This window comes from Mirounga angustirostris, unplaced genomic scaffold, assembly GCF_029215605.1.
Source record: "Mirounga angustirostris isolate CCGP_5_RB_7025 unplaced genomic scaffold, mMirAng1.0.hap1 SCAF_15, whole genome shotgun sequence".
NCBI classification, from domain to species: domain Eukaryota; kingdom Metazoa; phylum Chordata; class Mammalia; order Carnivora; family Phocidae; genus Mirounga; species Mirounga angustirostris.
Window position 1 is genome coordinate 51539649 of NW_026991723.1, and position 27276 is coordinate 51566924.

General features: G+C 44.2%; 1 protein-coding gene across 5 annotated transcripts in view; it reads right to left on the bottom strand.

Moving 5' to 3' along the window:
* The window catches only part of MOB3B (MOB kinase activator 3B), a 206582-nt gene that overhangs the window by 108854 nt on the left and 70452 nt on the right, over positions 1–27276 (bottom strand). The gene's annotated exons all lie outside the window — the stretch shown is intronic.

Sequence of the window (27276 nt, forward strand, 5' to 3'; positions counted from 1 at the left end):
CACATGGTAGACACTAAATACCCGCAAGTAAGTATTTGTTAATTGAATGAGAGTCTAACTCAGACTCGATGCTTGTAACGGAAAAGTATCAAATATTTATCCAGAACTTATTGTATGCCAGGTACTTTCTAAGTGATTTTGCATATATTAACTCATTCAATCCTCAAACCACCGTAGTAAATAAGTGCCAGTATGCTCACTTTACAAGTGAAAAAACAAGGACACAGGGAGGTTGAGCAACTTTCTGAAGGATATATAGCTAGTAAGTGGTAGAACTAGGACACGAATCTGGAAGGTTGGCTCCAGAGTCCGTACCCTTTAATCCCTTCCCTAATGCAGGGTGGATATCTATGTACTGTGTACATGTCCATTGCCCCAGCGTCCTGACAGATAATCATCACTCAAATTGACTTAGCCTCTTGACATCCCCCATGCTTGTGTATATGCTGTTAGATAACAAGGAAAATAGGAAAAGGACATTTGCAGATGTTTCTATGGTTTCTTAAAGACACTAAGACTAAAGATAATGCACTTAGGAGAAAAAGGATTTGGCTGCTTTAGAGGCTCATCCCAAATAGTCATGACCAAGTGAAGCCAGGCCCAAGGCCTAGTGGCCAGGGAAAGAGAGCTAATGTGGGTGAAGCTCAAACTGAAGGTCCAAAGAAGGTCCAAAGAAATACTGAGGAACAGGGTAGTTTGCCTCATTTCAAATCAGGATGACTTTTTGCTATCCTTCTCCCATTTTGCTTCATTTCTCATATATTCTTAGGTAAATCAAACCCCACAACTGTGGGGAAGATCAACTCTGAACGATTCCTGTCACTGTCAAAGCCAGTGAAGGAACCCCAGGGGCTGGTCACAAACTGCACAGGGACCACTAGGCTTCTCAGTTAATAGGACTGCTGCTCAGAAGCCTGGCAGCTCTGCAGAGCCTGAGAGCAGAAGACCACTGTAAAGAGACTCTACAAAAGGAAATTCTGATGACGGGCTAATAGAAAAGTGTGATGTGTGTTGGCTACCAAGCAAGTAATATAACAGACTGGAAAGCCAATCTGTGAATTGACACATACATATCAAGTTCCTACCACCTGCCATAGATTGGGGCTCCAGAGTTATAACTGGTATATCAATGGCAGCCATCCTCGTGCCCCTAAGAACCAGAGTTCTAGACCTTCCTAGACCTCCCAGGCCTGCTTCCACCCCCTTCTCAAGGCAGCTTCACTTATGCCCTGGGCTTCTATAAGATATGCCTATAATCCTTTAAATAAATTTCTTGCCCACCACCCCCAATTGATTGTTTGTTCGCTTAAACGACTTTTATAGTTAGCTTTGGTCAAAGAAAAACCCTATTCAAAGTCACTGGGGACAGATTTAGTAGTAGAATTTAGGACTTTTCAGAATTTAGAATAACAACATACTGGTAAAGATACTGCTTATCACATAACACCCCCAGCAGGGCCAAGGGCAATACCTTGGAATCAAACACATTAATATCTTTGTGGCAAAACCTAAGAATGCTCATATAAAGTTAAGTAAAAATATAAGTAACCTCATGCCGGATGAAAACACTTGTAGCTTTTAGACCTTTTCTGGGCTCTGGGATGGCTGATAATAGATTATAGACCCATATTTATAACCCAAAGTCCAAAACAGTGGGCCTTACAAAACTGGATGTGCTCGGGGTGGGGGGATGGAAGACAGAGTTGGGGGGACCTATCAGAAAGCCTGAGGGCCCTTCCATCAGTCCTCTCCTCATTTCATTCCTCTTTTTCCTAGGACCCCCCCACCCAAGGTATTTCCAAACAATGTATTTCAAGCATACATTTTACCACGCATTCATCAATCAAATCACAAACAGCTCAAAATGTGAGGCTAGAAAAGTCACAGAATTAAGTAAGGAAGAGTGGTAACTGGCTTGTCTATTAGACAACACAGTGCTGATTCACATAGCAGAAGAAGGGCAATCTGCTTCTCTATGAAAAAAAAAAATAGAGCACCTGGGTGGCTCAGTCAGTTAAGGGTCTGCCTTCCACTCAGGTCATGATCTCAGGGTCCTGGGATCAAGCCCCGCATCAGGCTCCCTGCTCAGTGGGGATTCTGCTTCTCCCTCTACCCGCCCCCCCCCCCCCCCCCGGCTTGTGCTCTCTCTCTCTCTTTCTCTCTCTCACAAAAATAAATAAAATCTTTAAAAAACAAAAAAAGAAAAAAATAGTCCAATATTTACTCAATGCTTCCCATTGCAAATGGTGCTAAGCCTTCAAATATAAGGTCTCATTCTAGCCTCTCTGTAAATTTTAGGGGGTAGGTGCTATTATTATCCCCATCTTATCTATGAGGACACAAAGACTTAGTAAGGTTAAGTAACTTGTCAGTAAGTGGCAACAGTGGGATTCCAACCTCTACTGTGTTGATAATGGAGTGCACACTCTTGATCTGTTTAACTTGGTATAAATAAAGTCATCCACACTGAGTGGTACTCAAACCCAATTTTCTCAGTTATAAGCATCACTTAGGAAGGAAAGAAGGGCGATAGGTTTTGTGGTTGTTTTGTTTTCCTTCTTGCTAGGCATGAACGGGACAGGACGGTGCTTGTGTTGAGAGGTGGGGAGCAGTCTTGGAAAGCACAGCTTTTTAAGCCCTTACTGGTTGAGATACCACATATATTGGCCAAGCTCATGCACACAGAGGTCCAGGCAGGTGCCCAGGCTGCTGAGGAGCGAATCTCTCATTCGGGCACTAATTGCACTCCTGTGGGGATTTGTGAAGCTGACTTGAGAATGTCAATGCCATCGCCTGTAACGGAGCTCTAGTTCATGTCTAGGCAACAGCTGCTGCTTCTTCAAAAGAAGTCCAGGCTCAGCTGAATTCTGATCTCAGAGTCCTACGTGACACTCTCGCCCTCCACCACCTCAGAATTCAAGGGGAAAATGAGCTGCTCCAGGTTCCCCAGGACTCATTTTCCCAGCTTGCATGATTTCCTCTTCTGCAGCCTCCTACTGCCCAGACAGGGAGGCCTGGCTTCAATCAGAATCATCTCCCCTCCCCCACGAGTGCTTTGAAAGCAAGCGCTCAGAGTTCATTACAAGCACAGAGAGGTGGAAGAGGATGGAATGGGCAAGGACACTTGATTTTTCTTGCAGAACCCCATGCCTGTGTAGGCAAGACGGAATTTGCAAGCACACACTGGATTACCCTAGGTGCCAAATTCAGCAGAGGGCAGCCAAGTTTGCCAAGAGCAAAGGCAGAGTGAGTGCTACATGCCCCCCTAAAAGCAGATGTAGACATTCCAGGGCAGCGGGTGCAGAAAGCCTCCAAGGCTTGACTTCTTACCCATCTGCAGTGGAGTTCGGGGTCTGAGGCAGCCCTAAGACACGGCTGCTTCCATTTTTTTCCCCCACCCCAGATCTAGTGCTAAGCCTCCTTACTACAATCCATACAGATTATGTTCCACAAAAGGAGAAATTTCAGTAACTGATACGGCACCAATGGGCAAGCATCCCAAAAGAGTATCTGGTTATCTCCTAGGGAAAAGGAAATGCCAGTGAGCGTGAACCACTTCACCTGCCAGACCATTCCCATGTGGCCAACATCAAACATTCCTTTGGAGTGACCAGTCTGAAGAGAAATGTCTGCACAGACAAGCATAATCTTTTCATAGCCAGCCACCTCTATGCCCCAGTCACTCTGTTGGTGACTTAATGTCAACCCAGGTGGTCATGCCTTTATAGTAACTAGGTGTGTAAACGCTGCCACCGAAATCTCAGATTCCTAACTAACTTGAGATGTGGATTTATTCCAGTGTGTTGGCTCTTCTCCTCCCCCACCCTCAAGTTCAAATGCATAAAAGGAATGAACAGAAGAGTAAAGATTCTGTTCATATTTTTTGCTTCGTCTTTGATCTAGCTGGAATCTACATTTCAAAGTGGGCTGGCAAATGAATGCCACTGGTTCAGTCTACCTGTCCAAACTTATTTCCCATCATATCCTTCAGGAACGTTTACAAGGTTGCCCTACCCACTCCTCTGCTTCTTTGTTTTCCTCCTGGGTAGGCTCTCCTATGGGCTCTCCAACCCAGCCCACCTGGCCCCACCTGGCCTGTTAGTTGGTTATCATACCTGTGGGCCTGGCTCCCTAATCTGAGCTGAGTCTACTATTTCTGGCTCCACTGAGTGGTGTCCCAACCTACCTCCTCCATCTCCAGCTTGGTCCAGTATAGTAGCTCCCAGGGCACAATCCCTCTTCTAATAGCAGCCACAGCAAACTGAATGTTTGGTCTATATCATTATTATGGGCTCTTCATGCATTCAGTAGCTATTTACTGAGGGGCTGGCATGGAGCAGGCACTGTGAAAGGGAATATGATGGTGAAAAAAATAATGTCCTTGTGATCAAGAAGCTCACCGTCTCATAAGTCTGTGCTTCTCACACTTTGACGTGCATATGGGCTACCTGGGGATGTTGTTAAAACAAACATTCTATTCCAGCAATCTGATCCTGGGTTGGGTCCAAGATTCTGCATATTTTACAATTTCTCATGCAATCCCATTGTAAATCATACTTGGAGTACAAGGTAGTAGGAAAATGGATGGGCAGGTAGACGGGATGCCCACATGAGCACCTCTAACTTGGTCAGCAATATCACAGCCAAGACCCAGAGGCTGAGTAAGAGTTGGCCAGAAAAAGATGGGTTTGGTCCATGTGGAAGAATGAGTGGTGCCAGACGCAAAGGGTAAAATAAAGTAAAAATGTTGAATTTCTATCACTGAAGTCCCAAAGCCTGAACATAAGGAAGCAGACAAGCATAAGCAATCCATCAAAGGTGACAGCATTAGGATCTAAAATGTCTAGATGGTAGGTGCCAGGGCTCCCCACTCTGAAAGAGTCCCATGCTCCAAGACTGGCACAAATGCAGCAACTCGAGGGGACCACGTGGGCTGGGACAAGGGGCATCTCAGTGATAACCAGTGTAGATAAAGGACTGGCGGAGCTGCCTTTGACATGAGGTCAAGTCCTAGAAGCTCTGCCAAACTCTAAGGAGGGAGAGAAAGCCTCAGCGATGTCTGGGGCTGGGTTTCCCACCACCTGGTAGAAAAAAGACTGTTCTCAGATATAAGTTAAATTAAGGAAAATAAACATGACATTCCATTCTCAGTCAGGTTTGTGTTCTTGATTCATACATATTTCAGAAGCTTAAAGAATTCAAAATGGGTTAATCTGGTGGTGACACCCAAAGGGAAACACTCCGGCTTTAGATCCATACTATGGATGCCAGGGCACCAAGGGAAAGAACCAGAGTAACACTCTGAGTGCTTCTCACCAACTCTGGGAACATCGTTGTTATACTCACTTCAAAGAACGGGTCTTGGTTAGGTTTAGGACTTCAGAATAATGTTGTAAGATGAACCACTTGGAAAGCCCAATTAGATACAGCAGTCAACCCACCCCCACAATGCACATTCTCACAATGAAGTGTGTGATGTTTGGAAATACCCCCATGGGAGGAGATGGTATATGCAGAATGCGTAATGGTGTCTCACAGCAGACATCAGCTGAGACCTGATCTCTGAAGTCATAGGAAAGGAGAATTGGGGGCGGGGGGGGGGAATCTCTCCTAAAAATATTCTAATCCCATTCAGAGCAATTTCTCAGAGACCAAGAAACAGTTAAGAGAAAAATATATCTTAAAACTATTAAAATAAGCAAAGGAAATATTCTCGGGAGCTAGAACATTATTCATTTTCTCAGTTTGCTGTGGCAGTTTGTTAGCAGCAAAAATTAGAGGATGGACCAGGCACCAGAGTCAGGAACCCGAGTAAAGGAGTACGCAGCTGGATGCTGTGGCTGATGCATGGATGGGAAGCTTGAGCCAACTACCAATGGTGGAAGGGTACCCAGTTTCAAGGTGATGTTCAAGGTCATGAGTCTGAAGTTTCATAAGCATGAGTTTCAAGGTTACCATTCAAGGAATAAGCACAATCACCAGGTAAAAGCATACATGACCTCCCTAAAGGTTACTGTGAAAGCAGGTATCAGGGAGAAGTAAGAATGTGTTAAGGCTTGGGGTGCCTGGGTGGCTCAGTCTGTTAAGTGTCTGACCCTTGATCTCAGCTCAGGTCTTGATCTCAGGGTTGTGAGTTCAAGTCCCGCATCGGGGACCATGATGGGCATAGAGCTTACTTTAAAAAAAAGGAATGTGTTAAGGCTTAAGCGTCTAAGATAGTGTCTGAGACAGAAAGATCAGTGTTTACAGCCCAGAAGTGAATGCAACAAAGCTCTCTGGGGCCCCTTTGCTGCAACAGAGTGCCCTGACGGGCCCCACGGATGGCAACTGCTTTGTAGGAGCTTCCCAGGGTATTTCCTTAAACTACACTGCCTGATCAACTTTTCTGAATAAATAAGGAGACATTGCTACTCCCTGACCAGGTACTTTCACCATCCACCTCTTCGGCCAGACACACCTTCTCGGGGTAAATGGGGAAGGCTGGAGAAGTTGCTGAGACCATGAGGGGCTGGCACCTGAGCCTCCAACTTCTTCCTTCCTTTTTAAGCAGGCAGGCTCTCTCGGTCTGTGACTCCCTCCTGACTCCCAACAAGAAGAAAGGCAGGCCCTCAAGGAAAATTGTGACAAATGCTTATGAAGCAATGGTTTGCAAACTGTGTTCCTTGAAGCTTTATGATTCCATTTCATGAGCGAGGCAGGTACTTCACCTTAAGGGGGGGGGGTGTCTCTCAGCCTTTCATCTACCACTGTAGCCAATGTAGATCCAATTTTACTCATTTTGTTTCCAGTTCTATACCTTTGTTTGTTTGAAAAACATACAGAAAGGTTTAAAACCAGGAAAATGGTGTGTCTGTAACAAAACATCATACTGTATTTTTTATAGTTAAAACAACTTGAGAGTTGAAGCCAAGATAAAAGCAGAGTATGGCCAGGTGGGATTCAAAGGAGACAGGAAATTCCTGAGAGAGGTCATCATAAAACACAAAAACTCATTGGGCCAATTATTAAGTGAGGGTTTCTGTGGTAGTTGTTTTTAAGTATTTTCTGTGAAAGTAGGCACAACAATGCCTGCTTCTTACCACCATGTTAACCTTCTGAACCCTCCCTTTCAGAACATTAACCGCATGGATTCTGTTCCACATTTTGTGAAGCTGCCATCCTGCCTGCCAGAAAAAAAAATTTCCCAGTCAAGGATCAGATTTCACCTGAGACTCTTAAGCCCCAAGAATTTGGCCACTGGCTAATTTAGCCATTCCTTAAACAGGTTCCTCCACTTGTAAATCACTGGGATTTTGTGCATTGCTAGAAAAACTGACTTCTGCAATTGGGGGAAAGTTCAACTTTTTCTTTCTTTCTTTTTTTAAGAGAGAAAGTTCCATTTTTAAAAATGGTTTTCCACCCCTGAAAGGACATTCTCTGTATTCCCAAAGGAGGAGATGCACATCACCCTACAGTTAAAAAATAAACAAACAAATCCCATGAATCACAACCAAAGAATCAAAAGTTAAGCAAACAACAGTATATTCCTCACTTCACTAGAGATGTGTGGTTTTACTTTGGTTGTTAAATCTAACTCCCGATCTGCTTTCCAACAGGCCTAGGGACTCAAAAACCACATCTGAAAGGAGATCCAAGAAAGAAAATGGAGACAGGGTATCTTCTTGGCTGTTCCTTCCCCATTCTTCACAGAATTCAGAGGGCACCAAACCTCATCAAGATGAGAGCCTCAAGCACTTTCTAGAAAGACAAGACTTCCCTTGGGAGGGAGAGCTTGACCTTGAGTGGCAATAGGAGCTAACTACTATGGAGAGAACATGAGAACGTGGATGTAAATCTTCCCTGCAAAGCAAAGTATAGCATGGATGAGTGACAGCCACACAACTCCTGAGTCTCCACTCCCCTTCACCTTCTTCGGCTTCCCTTTCTAATCTGCCTTTAAAGTGTGGGGTCAGGGTGACGGGGAGGTGTAAAGCTGGGAATCTGGTCATTCTCAAATGCAAAACTCCTGAGGCAGCCCCAAGGGAAGAAGAGAAAGAACATTTTTTTTTTTCCAAATGACACCAAGCGGCCTTAAGTAAATTTATTTGTTCAGAAAAGGTCGGTAAAGTCGTGCTTTTCCCATTGAAAACTGTACACAACGCATCAACACGAGGCATAAACACAGCTCCATGTACTAAGAGATAAATAAATATGCTAAAAATTCCCCCGAACTCTCTAGAGTACCAGGCTGATATATCACACAGAATAGATGAGCTAAAAGTTTTTGGACATCACAGTGCAGGGCAGTTTAGAGCAGAGCTAAAAAAAACTTTTTAGGGCTGGAATGAACCAAGCACCAGCCTGGAAAAAAAAGGTAACATTAGAAAACAGGCCAGCATCAATTAGGTAACGCACTTCACAAAAGCAAAAGACATCAGGCAAACAGCTACCATTTTCAGAAAAATAAAGCAGCAATGCTAAGAGAGAAACTAATTACAAAGAGGAAGGCAGCCTATTATTAAAATGGCCACAGAAAGTAGATCCATGGTTTCACTCCCAGACATTTCTAGAAAACTTATTTTGATCATCCAGCCAGATAGGAGCTCTCCTTCTTTTACTATTCTGGCTATTCTGTAAGATTTCTTTTCTTTTCTTCTTTTCCTTTCTTTTCTCTCTCTCTCTTTCTTTTCTTTTTCTCTCTTTCTTTCTTTTCCTTCCTTCCTTCCTTCCTTCCTTCCTTCCTTCCTTCCTTCCTTCCTTCCAACCTTTCTTTCTGTAAACTCAATTTCCTTCCCTGGGTAGTTGGAATAGTAATAACTCCATCATAGGATTATTGCCATGTGAGTTATTAGAATAATCAGTACACTAAAAAGTTCCATTTTGTGTTGTCATATTGGTAAAACTTTTATGTTTTAGTCTTTCTTCACTTTGAGATGCTAAGCTCAAGGAGTGGGAGCACTTTTTGCTCTTCTTTCTGTACCTTGCAATGCACTACCCCTTGCCCAGTACATGGCGGATATGCATTCACTAAGTCTCTCTTGATCTGAACTGAACTCCAGCCAGGGTTGCATACTCCTGACCCTTGTCAGTCATGCCTGCAGCGCGGGTTCTGTCGTTGACGATCCTTCTCCGTAACAGCTTGTTAGTGCTTGAGAGGACCCTGGAAGTCTTCTAGTTTGATACCTTCCTATCCAAAAACAGTGTTGGGAAAAATGCACGGTTCCCAGCTTGTAAATTAGGGTGGGTTCAACTCTAAGCTATGCATTAACTAGTTAGTGCCCCTAGAGGGTATTCTTTCTCTGCCCCCTTGATTCTACGCCTTCTTATGCAGGGAAAGGGGGTATCAAAGTAAGGCGTCAGGATGAGGTGAGGTAGGAAGAGGAGAAAAAAAGCTGTTTTCCAACCTCAGCTAAAAACACAAAAATATTTCCCAATTACACTGAATACTTGGATTCGTCCAGGAACAAGAGAATGATGCTAAAATAATCAGTCCAGGGACATCCTCTTCTCTTGAGAATATTCTCTTTCCTTTAAGAAAAATCAACATTTTCCTCTGAGGAGATTTTTTTTAAAAATGAGTTTGCTGATTTTCAACTAGGAATCCTCCCCCAAATTTTAAATCAGAAATTGCTCCAGTCCCTAGCTCCCCTCTTTTTCAGCTCCAAACACATTTCCACCCACATCTGTCCCATGCCATAGCTCTTACCTTCGCCCACCTTGAGCAGGAAGATGATTTTAGACTAAGAGGCTCCTGTGAATGAAGCCACAAGGAGGTGAAATTGCTGTCAGATGCTCAGTGGAAATGGGGGTACAAACCTCACTTACCGTCACACAAATCAGAGACAAAAAAATGTCTCTGAGATAAACCAATCTCGTGTCTTCTGCCTTAAAAACAGAGGTGTTTCTCTCACTTTTTCATCCTGCCAAGGATACCAAAAATGAGCCTGCAAAGCCCCATCTCCACCCTTCCAGTTAATCAAGTCTGAAAAATTCCTGCAAGCAAAACAACGGAGGGAGGTTGTGCTGTGAATCGTCAAGGACTTTAGAATCCCTGTGATTTATAGGTGAGAATGAAGCCTTTCCGTGCATGGGGAAGGTGCATGGGATTCGTAATTTACGGTTTAGGAATTGCAGGCTATGGCAGTAAACCTGCTCAGCTACTCAATCACCCATTAGAGGGTGACCTCTAACGGAGCCTGCGGAGGGCAAGCAGCCTTTTCTCCGCGGGTCAGAGTTCCTGGCTTACCCAAGGGCCTTTGCACTGAACAAAAGAGAAAACCACTTGAGTGAGCATAGCGAAGCGGGCAATTTGGCGGAAGGGAATGAGGGCAGGAGGGGCAGTGCAGCATCACGAGGGGAGAAATGGAACTGAGAAGTCAAGACGCACAGTGCTCATTCACCCTCTCTGGAGACGCAAGGCGGCTTCCTGTCTCTCACTCCTCCCTCTGCAGGCATACGTTCTCTGCTTTGGAACTGGGAAGCGGAGCTGGCTAGGCTCTGTTTGGCACTGATGTTGATCAGAATATCTTTAGGAGAACGGGGCTGCTTTAAAAATGTGCTCGCCTCTCTTGGAATGCTGCCTGCCCCTCTCCCTCTATGGACCTGTGATGTGGGTCTTTTCTGTGCTCATCTTAAACCTCTCAACATGCTACTCTTTGCAGCCCTCCTACCCTCTGCTCTGGTGACACCACTCTCCTGGTTTTCCTTACTCTGACTTCTCCAACTCCTTTACCAACATACCCCTGACTCTGCTGCCCCACTAACTTTGGGGTGCCTAGGGCTCTATCCTAGGCCTTTTCTCTTTATACTTTAAACTCCCTCCTTAAGTGAAGCCACACCTATGGCTTCAATGCCCTTTGCATGGCCCACCTCTTTTCCGAGTCCCAGACCTGTATATCCACTAGCCCGGTGCATATTCTCACTTGGATGTCTCAGAGCACCGCAAAATCAACTCATCCAAACTTCCAGCCCCCCAGATTCCTCCTCCGAGATTCTCAATCTCACTAAGTGGCTCTACTCAAGATGCTCAAGCCAGAAACCTAGGAGTTACCCTTTACTCCTGTTCCCTGCTCTATCCCCATACATTCCATCACTGATTCTCCCTGCTAAATCTCTCCAATCCACCAAATTCTCTCCACACTTGAGTTAGGGTTGCACCATCTCTTATCTGCATCACTGCAGTGGCTCCCAGCTGGTCTCCATGCACCCATCCTCGCCCCTCCCCGATTTGTGGCCAGGGCAATCCTTTTAACGTTCAAGTCCTACATTGGCTTCTCTGCTATCAGAGGCTCCCTGGGACCACAGAATAAAGCCTGGAGTTCTCAGGACCTCCGTGTTCTCGTGCATGGCCTCCAAGGCCCCGCTACCCCCTGGCAACCCCCCCGCGTGTCACTCCTGCCTCACTCACTATGCAGCACTCACAACTGCCTCCTCTTATCCCTCGGAGATGCCACGCTTTTCTCAGCTGGGAGCCTCCACATGGCTCTCTCCTTCCGCCCAGACCACCTCCCTCCCCTGCCTTCTCACCCTTGCTGAATCCCACTCGCCATCCAGTGTCACCTTAAAAATCACTTCTGAGGGGCACCTGGGTGGCTCAGTCGTTAAGCATCTGCCTTTGGCTCAGGTCATAATCTCAGGGTCCTGGGATCGAGCCCCGCCTCGGGCTCCCTGCTCGGCGGGAAGCCTGCTTCTCCCTCTCCCCCTCCCCCTGCTTGAGTTCCCTCTCTCGCTGTGCCCCTCTCTATCAAATAAATAAATTAAATTAAAAAAAAAAAATCACTTCTGAGCTCCCCCCCTTACAGACTTTGTGTGTGTGTGTATTTGTGCATGCGTTTGTATTTCATATATTTGGCACACTGCATTTTCTTCTGCTAAACTGCCCACATTTGTAATGATTTTTTTCACTTGTTCATTTGTCAGCTTACACGGAGCACGATGCTCTAGGCACCGGGGCGGCAGCATCAACTGGGCAGGATTCCTGTGCTCACAGGGCTTCCACCCTTTGTAAAGTCTCACTCACTATTTTTTTTTTTTTAAAGATTTTATTTATTTATTTGAGACAGAGAGAATGAGAGAGACAGAGAGCACATGAGAGGGGGGAGGGTCAGAGGGAGGAGCAGACTCCCTGCCGAGCAGGGAGCCCGATGCGGGACTCGATCCCGGGACTCCAGGATCATGACCCGAGCCGAAGGCAGTCGCTTAACCGACTGAGCCACCCAGGCGCCCAGTCTCACTCACTATTTAATTTTAAGTTCCGGGAGGAGAAGGTCATGCTTGTTTGGCTTACCATAGTATTGCAGGGCTCAGCACACCAGCACCTCTCTGGTGCGTGTGAAATATTCGGTAAATATTTGCTCACTGTCTGACTGGCCTCCCGAAGTTACGGGGCACGCAGCGAGTAAATACATGTTGAATTAGACACCTTCTTTCAGGCAATCATGTGCATTGAACAAGGTAATTTTTCAGATTCATGATGATGATTTTCATTTATCATTTGATTTTTAGTAAGGAACCACTGGTTCTCTTATTCCTGTTAACTAATATAAATGAGTAAGATAATTTCAGAATGAAAACAGTATTAAGAAAATTGGACAAGATGGTCTAAGAGACAAACAGAAAGGATCTATGTCATATTATGTCAAATGTTTAGAGAAGTTCTCTCCAAGGAGGGGAAATCTGAGCTGAGACCTGAATGACAAGGAGCCAGCTACACAAAAATCCAGGCGGAGGGTTCTGGACATGAGGAACAGAAAGTGCAAAGGCTTGGAGGTGGGGAGGAAGAACTAGCAGGGGTGGAGGGTGGGGTTGAGAAGCTCCAAGAACACCTGGAGTCCGGTGGGCAGGGGGAAATGACGCAAGAGGAGGTCTGAGTAGCTAAGGGCCTGCTTGTGAAGGATGTAGCAGACCAAGGGAAGGATTTAGGACTTTTTTCTGGTTGTAGTGGGAAGATACTGGAGCTTTTTAAGCAGAGAATGAACATGATCTGATTTGTGATTTTTTTTTTTTTTTTTAAGATTTTATTTACTTGACAGAGACACAGCGAGAGACGGAACACAAGCAGGGGAAGTGGGAGAGGGAGGGAGAAGCAGCCTTCCCGCCAAGCAGGGAGCCCGATGTGGGACTAGATCCCAGGACCCTGGGACCATGACCTGAGCCGATGGCAGACACTTAACGACTGAGCCACCCAGGCGCCCCTGATTGGTGATTTTTAATAAAATATCTTTCTGCTATGTGAAGAATGAGCTAAAGAGTGTTGTGCCCCCCTGGGTAGTAAGATCTCCTAGAATATCAAAGACTACTATAGGAAAAAAAATGAAAGGTTATTCGTTAATTTTACTCCTTTTTGGTGAGTTTCAAGCCTTGCTGAAAGCAATGGGATAACTGTCCTATTTTATTGGACATGAGCCCGTTAAGAGGCCATAGCTCTCTTATCAAATTTACTTATTTATATGAGATCTATTTATCTACTAATCATTGATGACTCTGATCCATTTCATGGGGAAAAAACAGTAGTCATTTCTGATTAAAAAAAAAAAATCTCCCTTCAGCTACTACAATGTGCATAACACTGTCACCAGAAGCCTTCCTTCTGAAATGCTCTGATGCATCCTACATTTGTCGAACTCATTATTTATGAGCAGTGAGCTATGCAATAGAGTGAGAACCATCCTTAGGGAAACATCTGCCTTAGATCTGAAACTGCTTATTCTCCAAGGAAAAAAGACTTCAGTTTGTTTTTTTTTTTTAATGTCATTTAAAACAATGTATTGAAGCATTTTTAGTCTGAAGCCTTCTTGTTAAGGCATGGAATAATGACTTCCCTGAATCCTACTGAAAACAAAAACACATCTAGAAACTATGGGAGAACAGCAATCACGTTGTTATTTCTTAAATTAAGGAGATGGACTGCTGGACGAGATGAACGGAGCATCCTGATAAGGCCCTCCCATGCAGTATGTCAGATGCATTTTTCCTTTTCTTATTTCACTGCAGTACCACTAAGACATTGTGATGCAAGCCAGTCTACCTGTTGGAAGCCACACCCACAGACAGCAGTAGCAGTAACTGCACAGATAGTTGGGGGCACTGAGAATTCTTGTGAGGAAGGGGCTGTACCACCCATTACAGTCACTCAGCCTTTTACCACACTTCAGTTTGGGCAGAGGCGCAGAGCATTAACCTTAGAAAAAGCCTGAGCAGTAAAGTCAGGGCACTACCAGCTAGAGGGGAGCTTGATTCAGAGCCCCGTTCCTGCCCAGCCTGGGAGCCCTCACTTGCTCCCTGCTCAAAGCACGGTGCCCAGCCTGAGGTTGTGGCTGGCTTCTGAGCTTCTGCTAAGTTGGTGGGAGGAGGCCCTCTTCAGTGGCAGGAGGTTTAGGACCCGTGACAGACCCATGAGGATGAGGCAGGTGCTTGGGGCAAATTCACTAGGAGGCAACCAATAGAGCCCCAGCAGATGGCAGAGTGCTATGGCAAGGGACAGGGAGAGGAACTGGGCTGGCCACTGTTCAGCATGGAAGGGACTGGCATCAAGTAGTGCAGACCATGTTATCAGTCTGGACACCAGAAGTGACTCCAATATGGGCACAACTGGGCAGACAAGGTGGGATGCCAGTCTTAAGGGACTGGGGTACCAGGTAGAGCTCCAGGCAAGAATTCACTTCCTGGTCTTGGAATGTGGGACGTGGGGTTGGCCTAATACATAAGATTAGGAGAGACCAGCCTGCCACTAAGACCTGGTAAGAAAGTCAGAGTCTCTGGTGGGTGAAGTGCTCCAACTATGGGAACAGAGGGCTCTCAGGGGTGTGGAGGAGCCCCTGAGAGGTAGCCACAAGGACCGGGCAGACCAGTCTTTGTATCCCACTGATGAATACAGTACTTGGAATGTGGAGGGGCTTAATAAATAGCTGCTGAATTAATAACCCCGAACCTCGTTCTGAAACCTAGCTTTTTCAAGAAACCTGTCCTTACAGATCTATGTAGTGTGTAATTTAAAAGGTTCACTTTGATAACATCCCCTTTCAAACTGTCTTGGAAAAGGCTACCCTATTATATCTGAAAACCTTGAGCCCTGCTCTTGGTTGTCTTTCTCCCGAGCTGACAGAGTGCCCCATGGACCTCGCTCAGAGGCCAGGTGCTGGAGAGCATGGCGGGGAGGCCAAGGAGCCGCGGGGGGTGAACCATACACCTGTGCCACCTGAAACAGCAGTGCGTCCAGTCAGCCCCATGAGTCATCACAGACTGACAAAGGCAGCCAGATTCCAGGGCTGTTCTAACACTCAATATGTTTTCGGGCTAAAAAAATTTCCTGGGCCCCGAAGTGTCCACTGTCTGAGGGGTGACTGAGAAACCACGGCTGAGAAAGTCCACCTCTGCAGGAGGTCCAGAAACCTGCCTCTGACCCCACCTGTCGGGGGGCTTGCAGCCTCTAGGGTTTTTATTTCTGGGAGCCTCAATCACGAATTGGGATGTGCAGCTTCTCCTATGGGAGAAAGACCCAGCACCTACTTTGCAGAGATACTGTATCGGCAATATTATTAGGAATCATGGTAGTTGATATTTATCGTACATTTTCTATATGCCAAATCTATGTGTTATCCTAAGACCTCATAGCAACCACATGACCTAGGTCTTCTAGCATTACAGCAGAGGAAATAGGGTTAACCAACCAAGGAGCAAAGAAGGGGAGGCAGAGGGAGGCAAAGGGATTGTACATATGGTCCTGAAAATTGAAGACTGTACTATATTGGTCTGCCCAGTGATTCGGCGTGAAACCACAGGGCGCTGAATGGAGCAAGCTGGCATACCCTCATATTCTTTTTTTTCCTCGTCTTCTTCCTAACCAGTGAGACTTCTAATCTTTACACACACACACACACACGCACACACACAATCAACCCTCACCACACACATGAAAATCACTGAACCACCTGTCTCACCTTATTAATTAATGGGAGGTTTGTCCCATTGACATCAATGTCCCAAATTGCAGGTGACTGTGTCAAACCCCAGCATTCAAGGCCATGACTTGAAATACCTTATTTCATCCATGCAGGATTTCTTCTGCAAAGGCCCCACGCCCTGGTATCACAGAGAAGTCAAACGTTTTGCATCTTTGAATTATCCTTTCATTTGTTTCCTCTCTCACTCAGTCTTTGAACATCTTTACATCTGTGAGTTTATGTGAAGGCATGCACGCACATGCCAAGAATGTGCATGTCCCAGTGAAAAAACACGATGGAGTCAAACAGAGCTGCTACAGGCCTCCACAGGCTGCGGGACCCCGTGCCTCTCTGAGACGGTCTCCTTATTTGGAAAACAGGCAAAACACACCTCTCTAAAAAGGCTATTCCAAGTAACTGGACTTTGTAAAGCACCTAACCTATTGTAGATGCTCAGTAAATGGTACATATCATTATTACAGCAACTGCATAAAATCAAAGCTAGGTAATGACATGATGCACTTAGAAAGGCAGATGTGAGATGTGCCTCTGACAAAGCAGTAAAACACATTTCATTTGGCATAAGATATTTTTCTAAAGATTTATTTATTTTAGAGAGAGCGAGAGTGTGTGCGAACATGAGTGGGAGGGGCAGAGGGAGAGAGAATCTCAAGCAGACTCTGTGCTGAGTGTGGAGCCCAACGTGGGGCTCGATCTCATGACCCTGAGTTCATGACCTGAGCTGAAACCAAGAGTCAGACGCTTAACCGACGGCACCACCTAGGCACCCCTGGCGTAAGATATTTTAAAAACCCCACCTAAAAACTATTCTATCCCCAGAATCTGTCTCATCTCTGTCCATTTGCAGGTTGGAAGCACTATGGTCATGTCTATCTAAAGCTGACTAACGGCTGTCTCCAGCACAGTGTCCTTTGTCATGGGGCTCAGTTAATGCCAAATTTAATTATCTATGCTGCTGATGGAAAGAACAGGTCACAGATAATCCAAAAGAGCAAATACTTCCTAGATCATTCATCCAATTTCTTTCCCATAATAGCTTACAAGTATTACTTAGGTTTTGGCTAATGCTGGTACTCTATAAGAATATGTACCAGTTGATGGTGAGAAGACATTCAGGGCCTCTCTGATTCAGACAGAACACCATCCTGAACTTGAACACCTGTTGCAAAATATTTGCAAGGTGAATAACCGGTGGTGGTCAACCAGTCCTCACTGTATGGCACAGTAATTATTTCACAGCAATTCCATTCAAATTTTAAAATGCTGCCTAGATGCACATCAAGAACCACCAATTAAGGGTCTAGTTTGAAGTCGCTCTTTAGGTCGGTATGAACACACTGCTAAAGAAACCAGAGGGTTCGTTTTTTTCAAGAGAGTATTAGCATCTTTCTTTTGGTGGTCCTACAAAAGTCTGTGAGAGAGAGCCTACCTAACTATGAACACAGGGGGAGAAAGGTCATCAGCACTGCTGGGTAAATATCACAAAGTTTATGTCCCACTGATCAATGGGACCCTAAGAACAGTGTTGTCTAACTGGTTTATACTACATGATGTCACCAATGTCACCACTGCCACAAGGGACAGCAAACCCTCAATGAAATTTTAATTTGTGTTCATTCAACCAAAATGTCAAGTGCAAAGGACTGGCCTCCCCGCTGCTCTACCTCTATCAGTGGTTTTCAAAGTACTGTATGGAACCCTGGGGGTTCTTTCATGGGGGTCCTGTCGGGTACACAAAGTCATCACATTTCAACTATTTATCTGTGACCCTGGACTTGAACGTAAAACAACGTATCACAATACATTGAAATGCAGAAGCAGATAGGAGAGTCCAATTGTCTTCTAAAGAGACATTAAAAAGATTTACAAAAAAAATAAATAACAATGCCACTCTTCTTACTCTATTTTTTTGTTTTGGGAAACCATTACTTCTCATGGAAAATGTTATATATGTTAATATGTGATAAGTTTATTATTTTTTCAATGAATAAATATTTGTAAACTTTCCTACTTGTAATTTCTAATATGGTAACATTGATAGGTACAACCCATGTAAACAAAAGGCCTTTGGAATTTTCGATAATTTTTAAGACTATGAAAGTGTTCTGAGACCAAAAAGAAAGGGGAAAAAAAGAAAAAAAAATTGAGAACCACTGTTCTACATCTATCTCAAATCTTACAGCATCCCAAACCCCTGTTCCAACTTTGTCTTCCCAGAACTTATCACCGCCTAAAATTATATCATACATTTATTTGTTATTTTTCTGTTTTCTCCACAAGTCAGTCACTTGCCTATTTGTTCTCAGATCCATTCCCCACCCTTTGCAACACAGGTTCCCCAGGCTTCTGTGCCAAAGACAAGGGGGGGTACTGGGAGGAGAACAGAGCAGGGAACAGATGCCCAGGCACTTTTCGTCGCCCTCTCTTCTTTGGACTCATCTTCTTGGCTCCAGGGCTTGTGGACCAGGTCTTTGCTCTGTGCTCCCAGCTCCTGCTGAGGAGCCCTGGCTCCCAGGACCTGTAATCCCCTCCCCTCCCTTTGTCGAATCCTAGGGTCATGGTGGCTCCCACCTTTTGTTTATTACTTGCTTGCTACACCATCCCAGTTTGACTGTCCAGCTCTGCCCATACTTCGGGCAGAGAGAGTCATCTCAAGTTCCTCATTTAAAATAGGGATAATAATAATAATGGTCAACCAGAGCTTCTGTGATGATTAGAAAAAAATATCCAGAAAGAACTAAGCACTGTGTTTGGCCCAGAATAGGTAATACATGTTCGTTAATATGACTACTACTGTATTTTAAACTTTGGAATTTTACTGCCCTACAGAAAAGATGGAATCTACTGCTTTCAGCTGGTGGTCAAGTTTTGATTCTTAACTGGGATTCTAATGGATGTGGGAATTATTTTTTTCCCAAGATCACTACTATAATTACGATATGGTCAATAACTTTTCTCAATTTTTATTTCAGTTGGAAAAGGAGTGTGCAGAGAATGCTGCAGGAGAAATTCTCCTCTGTAATCAGGCATTAGAAACTGCAGTAAATCACAAGACTCCCCTTTTTATATCACTGCAAAAAGGAAACAAAGCTCAAATTTATTCAGCACTTAACTCTCTACCGGGAACTCACGAAGAGCTTCATGTGCATTATGACACTTAATTCTCATAACCTTACAAAGCAGATATCATCATTACTACCCCCATTTTCCAGATGAGGAAACAGGCTCAGAGAGGTTCAGGGCTTGCCAAGTCACAGAGCTCATAAAGCGAGGAACAGAGTTGAACCTGGACTGATGATGAGCCATTCGTCCTATACTACTTTTGGAAAACAGAAATAAAATCTTCAGAACACATCCCATGTGTTTTGACAGTTCCTGCCCACAGATAGTTTCCTAGCGACCTTGGTATATGTCATTAACATATTTGCTCACATTTCTCTTCAAAGACATGGGAAGACAGATGCCCTCAGCTATAGGCTTTTTCTTCCCTACTTTGGGATGGCAAAATATGGATGGTTTATATTTGATGAGGGGCCATCACAGGTAAATCCCCAATATTCAACAACTTCCTTCCCTCTGCTTCTTATAGGATCCACGGTAGGACTTCCTGCTGGGCCCAGCAACCAAGGTGATGTTGAAGGAAGTCATCCACAAGTAATTCTTGGTCGTCCCCAGATACTGAGGCTTCACTGTGCTGCCTTGCCAAGCGTCAGCGCTCCCTCACTTCAGCCTGTCATCGCTGGCACCTTCCCGGATGACAGGACTGAGGTAAGCAACAAAACAAACACTCAGCAGTTGGCTGCAGTGTCTCCCTTAATCACTGCTCTCCACTCTTGGGATCGATCCTGGGCTGAGCGATACAGAAACACCGAAAACCTATCGCTTCTTTTGAAGAGTGATTTCTCCGTTTCCTGTGAGAACACTAACAATTCATTTTGTCTCTCCATGAAGACAAACACTTTCACTTCCAGAGGCATGCCCTGAGAATCAATGAGACACACCATTAAAGAGGTATTCACATAATAAAAGGATTCTTTGACAAGCTTTCTTTAAATATTGAACTTCCTCTGAGAAATGAAAATGTGAGCCAAGTGACAAAAAATTCCACACCTTCCTATTTTGGGGAATACATTAGTTCTCCAGGTGGCCACTTAGCGCAAAGTGTTCTGCCAAGCACTGCATCCTGTGGCGGAAACAAGAAGGTGGAATCGGCTTGGTGCGGCCCACACAGGCTATGCATGTGAAGCATCTTCTGAAGTCCTACTGTGAACCTGCTCCTGGCCCCAGCAGTCAAGGCCAAGCAGGGTTAATCTCATCCCATGCAAGTTTCCCCTTTCTTCCACTGGCTCCACGAGATGCAGCAAAAGAGGAAGGGAACATGGATGATCAACTCCACAGTCAGATGCTTGATATAATTCGTGGATTTTTATCCGAGGTTCTTTCCTTCTTCACCTCAATTCACCTGACACGTCTACTTCATCACACTGATACCGTGTGATGCTGAGGGAAGGAACGTTTAAAGCATATCCAACACTGAGTTAAGTGTTTGAAATGTAGCATGTTATTTAATACCGTCAACAATCCCATGAAGTAGCTACTGATACGTGCATTTTATAGATGAAGAAACAAGCTTAGAGAGACTGAAGATTTGCTAGTAAAAGTTGATTCCTGGGATTCAAAGTCACGTCTGGCAGATACTAATGCTTTTGTTCCTTTTTACCACCCCGCCCCCCGCGCCACCCCCCCCACCCCCCGCTCCAAACTGGCTCATTTTCCCAAGCATCCATTTTACTAGAAGAAGACTTAATGGAAAAGCTGATTATGTGAAGGAAAACATGGATAGAATTAGACTATGAATTTAGCATGAGTTATTAAAGCTAAAATGACAGAAAGGTCCTGTCTGCAGAGACCTTACAGATAACACATGTCCCTAAACCTACAAGGTATTTTAAAGGAAATGAATCACTCTCTACACATGGAGATCTAGGGCAGGCCAATAATTGGATCTCCCTTCAAAATGACATTATTTAAGTATCTATACCCTATCTATAGGGAGGCAGAGCCCTGGTCAGGAGGGCAGAGAGGAAAGGCCTCTGGTATCAGGGCTCTGCAGATGAGCCCTGCTTAGATAAATAAACCTGTGCTCTCTGTAGAAGTCAGTTGGGAATTCCAGTACATGCTTAGGGGTCTCATCCTCACTCCAAATGGCTTGTATCACTGTTCCTTCCAACTCCATACTCTGTTCTGGGCAAGAGTTCTGGTTAAGTCACTTTTGTCCATCCCGTTGCACTTCCAGATATATTTCCACATCCCCTACAGCATGGCTCTGAGCTGGCCTGCTTCTCCATGCAGCATTGACCTCCATAGTGTAGCCTTCCCTGGCTAAGGAAGGACACCATGTCTACACTCACTAACCAAGTTAAAGCAGCAGATGCCCCACCCCTGGCCCATTTCAGCTTGTTTTTCATCTCTGTTTTCCACTGAATATCACATATCCCTTTTGCCTTCCCAACTGATGCTGAGAAGTAACCACTTGTCATCTGAGATCTGGCTCATTAAAATTGCACAGCACAGGTAATGGAGAACTCAGTGCAGGCTGGGACAGTAGGTAATTAGCCTTCCCTTACAGGGCAGTCTCTAGGTCCTCTGAGCTCCCTGTATCTACTTCCCTTCTTCTCTGCTTCTTATCACAAGGAGGCACTCACCATTTTTCAGAGGCATCTCTTGGGATTTGTTGAGTGGGGGTGGTTATTTAACACTGTCCTCATTAAAAGAGCCACCAAGTCACTGCAGTATTGGGTTAACAAGGCAGGGAATTGTGACCATCCAAAATAGACCATCAATTCTCCAGTAGCCAGTGGGGGTGTGGAAGAATGGATTCAACTGTGTCTGCAAGTTTTCCATGAATATACAACTGAACAAACTTGGGGTCCCAGGCACCCCAGAAGAAGAAAGTTCTTAAAAAGAGCAGAACCGGGGCACTTGGGTAGCTCAGTTGGTTAAGCATCCAACTCTTGATTTCAGCTCAGGTCATGATCTCAGGGTCCTAGGAGCAAGCCCTACCTAGGACTCTACACTCAGGGAAGAGTCTGCTTGTTCCTCTCCCTCTGTTCCTCTCCCTGCTCACACACACTCTCTCTCTCTCTCAAATAAATAAATAAGATCTTTAAAAAAAAAGAAGAACCTTGGAGTTCCCATCAGTAAGGGCCCACTATAATTTCTATCAGACGCAGGGCCCTATTTTCACATTCCTCACTGTGACTGTTGGGTTTGTCTTAGGACTTTTCCCAGAGAGGATTTAACATCTGTAACAAGCAAGGGTAAATCAAGGATGGTATTGGTTCTGGGATACGAATGTCACAGACTTGGGATGTTGCAGTAGTTGTGACCATGGCTACGGAGTTGGGCCACCTTGGGTCTGAATCCTAGCCCTGCCTGTGTGACCCTGGCCAAGGTACTTAATCTTTCGCATCTGTGAAATTGAAATCATACTATGTGCCTTAGAGGATTGTTTTACATTTTAAACGACATAATGTAGGTAAAGTATTTAGGGTAGTACCTGTCCAAAAGATGGCAGCTTTATTATTAGAGCCCTCCCAACTAGTAAATTCTTAGAAAGCCAAACAATCTCTTAGATCCCAAAGGCAAATCATGTTTCCAGGGCCTTGGGAAAACTTGCTAGCTCACAAGGCTTTCTTGGGAGCTCCATTCCTGGCATGAAGCTACCTGAGAACCTTTTCCCCATCCTCTTGAGAGATCAAATTGAGGTAACCTTGCCCAACACTGATTTTACTGAGTAGCTTGTCCCAGATGTGACCGGTAGGCTATCTCCCCTCTTCTCCACTAACCTGTACCCACCCTCTGCTGAGGTTAGCTGGTTTAACACTGGACATGGGCAGGTTCAGTACTCAATTTTCTGAAAACCAAGTGAGAAGACCCAACCAAATGGCTTTTTCCCTATAGTTAGGTGTTCATCCCCAAAACTCTAGCTCCTTAAAAAACACTGAAATTTCCCAAAGTCTTTGAGAGATGACAACCTGTAGAGAGATTATACCCCATGACAGAGCAATTCGGCAATGAAGACTGCTAACTTTTAAAAATCTTGTTGAGTCTTTTATAATGCATTTTATTGTTCTAGGATACTGTTCAGAAACTGCCCAGTGGTCTCCATGAATTTGGGTTGGTAGTTATGCAGAAATGTATGCAGAGAGAGAAAAGCAATGAACACATTTGTCTCTCAGCACCACTTAAAGGTGATTATGGCTCTGGTTGGTTGTTTCTACTCACACTGCCTCCTTTAATCCTTACAAAAGTCCTGTGAGATTGAATTACAGTTGTCAGTTTACAAACAGAAACGTGTAAGCTCAGCAATTATGTGTTTACCAACGTCACAGAACACCTCGCGAGGGCAGAGCTCCTTGAATTAATTCAAGTCTCTGCAAGTCCAGTGCTAGTTCTACCACATGGTAAATACATTTTGCTGATGTATGTTCTATCTTATCAGTGTTATACAGATTTATATCAAAACTAAAAAATGAGGGAGACCTACAATAAAAAAAAAAAAGTTAAAATTTAAAGCCTAAGTATAAACCCAGTTCCCTGACACCTCATGTCTGAAAAGTTCTCCCCATGGACATTTTTATAGTCTCATGTTTCCTGCCACAATATTTTGAGAGAGGATGAAACTCAGCTGTAGCCTCATGCCAAAGGGATGCGACTATTTCCACAATGCACTTGACCACTGAACAAACTACTCATTGTAGAAAACCGTACAGAGCAACCAGACATTCTGGACATTATGGAAGCTGCTCAAGGACATGAACTCTGCTTTGCTCTCTCAGTGCCTAAAACAGGGCCTGCTTCCGAGCAGGTACTTGACAAGCAGTCATTGAATGAATGAATGAATGAACGAATGGTAGTAATAGGTCATTACAGGCTCACAAAGTGTTTTCATGAGGCTAAGTCATACCTTCCCCAATCTTGGAATGTAACATGGAAACAGTTACAGTGCCTGGACACACACTCCAGGCATTTTGGTGGTGATTTTTTAAAAAGAAGCAAACAAAACAAAATAAAACAAACAAATAAAAAAAATCACTTCCTTAAAAGTTATAACAAAATCAGGTTTTGTAAAATTTTCTCCATCCTAGACAACCTCCTAGAACCACTGATTGAGAAATCTTTAGCCATGTGAAGGAAAATCTGCAAAATAAAGATTCATGCTATGAATGGTAGGGGGGGGACAAGGGCATGGATTTTTCACTACTCTTGAACCCAAACTCTGACTTCTGAATGACTTATTAGCTGTACGACCTTGGGAAAGCCCCTGAGCTTGTTTAAATGTCAGCATCCTCAGTGGTAAAATGGAATATTTAATTAATTTAGTTATTGCAAGAATTAAGAAAGATTAACAGCTTGCTCTTAGCAAGGTCAAGAGACGTGAGTCCCCTCCCTCGCCTTTCTCGCTTTCCTTCCCTGCTCTCTCCTTCCCTGACACCCATCTATTCTAAAACCATAAAGGTAGGTGAGATCATGTAATTAATTTTTAAATGTTCTTAATCCTCCTGTTCAGAGACTTTTTAAAAACATGAGTTGGAGGAGCTCTAAGTTTTCCACTCATTTTTTCCTTAGTGTTAGAACTAAGATATTACGTCCTATTATATAACAGAAAAACAGAGAAGCTGAGGGCTAGAACATGAAAATTATTGTTAACTAGACAGGCAATAGAATAAAGAAGAAGGATGTAGCTATTTTTCTGCTGTTATCTCTAAAAGCGGTTGAAGAGATACAATGGAAGAGGAGGAGGCCTCTGCTTCTAAAGTTACTGCTGTCTTAGAAGCTTTCACAGGGACATCTGTTGACTTTTTCACAAAGGAAGCTAAAGGGGATCAACGGGGAGTGGAGGAGACTATGGTTCACGAGGGAGCCACATCTGTTTGGTATGCTCCCAACTGAGAACACTCGACTTCAAATAGTATGGGTATCCTAGTTAAACTAGGATCCAGGAACAGATGAAAGCTTTTCTTTCCCCCCATGTTTCAATGGCAGAGATCAACAGCTGTTTATATGCTTTAATACCTAACTGAGGGTGAAGCCTTCACATCTGTCAGTATTTTCCGGTCCTATTTCCTTGGATCACAGTGGGGAGGAGGTGAAGTCTGAACCCCTCCCAATTCCCAGGCAAGAACACAGAAATATGCCTGGGATCCAAAGCCATAATGCTAAGCAGAACTCCCCATTTCTCATCTACCCAGGGTCTGCTGTTTGCAGAGAATTCTTCTTTTACTTTATCCTGACAGACATCTTGATCATTTCCATGATAATGACTCACGGCAGACAAAGATCAAAAAGATGAAAAGTAGGCTGGAATCAGGGGGAGGAAGAAGAGGAGGAAATGAATTCTAACAGAGAAAGTGGCTCCTAAAGATAAGTTTTTTTCAAAAGATAGAAACAATTTAATCCAAGGGCAAATGACAGAGGTGAGCAGGATGCTGATGAAGACCTTTAGGGTAATGGTGGATGGCAGTGGTTTTTACTGACCTCTAACATTTCACGTTGGAAAAATTAAACAGAGAAAATTAAACTCTATGAAGGCAAGGTGCAGGATATACTGAGGAGGGTGATAAAGGGATTCAGAGGTTCTGTTTAAATTTTGATCACCAGCACTACAGATATGTTGGGACTTTATAAAGATTATTTTTTCCTTCATCCTTCCATCCATCGATCTGTCTATCCATCCATTCAATAACTTGTAAGCCACCAAGACTGGACTTAGAACTGAAATATTTAAATGAATAAAAGACATTCCATAACCTTAAGGGGCTTACATTCTAATGGGTGAAAGCCTTCACAGAGGACATGGTATAAAGGATGCAGGAAAATTCACTAGTTAGAGAAGATGGGGGATTCCAGAAGGAGAAAACAAGACAGATAAAACCAGAGAGGTAAGATACAGACTGTTTTTGAGGGGGAATGAAAAGCATTCTGGGCAGTTAAAATAAACAGAGGAGTGGCAGGTGCTTAGTACAAGTGCAGATTCTTTGGTCTCATCTAAGAGATTTTGATTTAGTTGGGGGAAGGTCAAAGAATTTGCATTTTGAAAAGAAAGCCCACGTAATTCTAAAACAAACAAATGTTTGACAACTCCAACTTATATAGATTAACATTTCCCCAAAGATGCTAATGGTGCTTCATTAAAAAAAAAAAAAAAAAAAAGATACAGGTTCAAATTAGGAAATACTACATATTAAAGTATTCCTTTCTCAGAGATTTATAATGCACATTAGCATATTAAAAGTCCTGCAGTAAAGAAATTGTTTTCATTCAGCAGTTCCCAACTTATTTTCCATGGACAAAAAAAAAAAAAAAAAAGCACAGTGCACCCTTAAGGTCTCTCAGAACTATGTACTATGGAGCAAAGGTTGGGCAGAGCTGAAACAGAGGATTCTGACCAGGTGAGTATGTTCTGCAAGTCCACTGAATGGCTAAGGAAATGTCTGGAAAAAGACAGCAAAGTCAGTGACTCTGGGGGACATGGCGGCATCCGCTGATTTCCTCCAAATAAAGTCTAAAACCATCTATGATGTCCTAGTTTCCAAGCCGACTGCCAGAAGCTTCCTTACTCTCAAGTAACACACCATGGCTCTGCGATGTTATTTCTGGTCACCAACTCTATGTGGTAGCCACAGCTGCCAGAGACAGCAGAAGTGCCCAGAGTTCAAAGCACCAAGCAGCAGAAACAGAAGGCGAAAGACGAAGAGGACGTATCCTTGCCCACATTTATTGATCTTTATTGCTATCACGTGTTCTGCACAGAGCATTGGCAGTTGGCGAAATTCCTCCTAGCAACAAAAGAAGCCTCTGACAGTCAATGAAAGTACAAAAAGATATGAACCTAAGAACGTCCCAGCCCCCTGCGGTGCCTGTTACATGGCTGGGGGAGTTTTGGAACCCTGCCTTCTTCCTCCTGTGCTGGTGAGCTCAGGGAGTTTGCACAAGCACACACACCATTTCCTTCCTTAGCAAGGAACAGCACAGAGCAAGAGCAGGCGAGAGCTGGACAAGCAAGGCAGCAGGGTGATTCTGAGCAAATTGGTTTGCGTGCTGAATATTTCAAGATGTACATGCAATGTATACACTTTTCTCCCCCCTGGTATTAGCTTAATTACTTCCATACCCCCCCACACCCACCTCAACTTCCTATATGCCACATGGAGACACACACATCCCATCTAGAGGGGATTTCAACAATGTGTTCCAAATGCTTCTTTTATATCCCAAACCATCTCAGAGCTTTTTAATACTACTGTCCAACAGCACAAGTATTTTCTCAATC